A 633-nucleotide genomic window follows, 5' to 3' on the forward strand; every position below is an offset into this window, starting at 1 on the left:
CAGCGTCTCAGTTGAGCTCAGGTTCCCCCACCCTACCATGTCACCCTGAGAGCAGGCACAGAGAGGGGTAACTCCCCTGGCCCCGCATTGCTGCTACTGCTGCTGTCAGTGTCCCAGTTGAGCCGAGACCCTGACCAGCCTGACTGGAATGGGCAAAAGTGGTTCTGAAGTTTCCCTGTCCCCAGGACAGCCGGAAAGCAGCAGCGGCTGATGAGGGAAAGGGAGGGAAGGAAGTGGGATTCTCATCCACTTTGGGGACTTAAAAAAAAGTCCCCAGAGGCTCCCATGGCATATGCCATTCTGAAAGGGGGGGGGAGACAGCTGTGCCACTGCACCCCCTCTGGATGTACCCATGTTCTCCTAGGAGAGAAGAGGATATAGCCTTAAATCCCTTCAGAAAAAGGAGGAAATTGAAACCAAGTCTTTCACATCCCATGCAAGTCATCTAACAACTGAGTTATTATATTAACGTTTAAGGTAAAAATGTGGGGGGAGGGTGGAAGCTTTTGAAGATAGCACTTGAAATGCCCTTTTGAAGAGATACTTCTTGCTTGGGAATCCCAACTGAAAGGAAGCTCCTGTCCAAAGAACAAAATAAGGCTCCTAAATATGATATGGGAGAAATTTAAGACA

This window comes from Alligator sinensis, unplaced genomic scaffold (assembly GCF_000455745.1).
Source record: "Alligator sinensis unplaced genomic scaffold, ASM45574v1 scaffold143_1, whole genome shotgun sequence".
NCBI classification, from domain to species: Eukaryota; Metazoa; Chordata; order Crocodylia; family Alligatoridae; genus Alligator; species Alligator sinensis.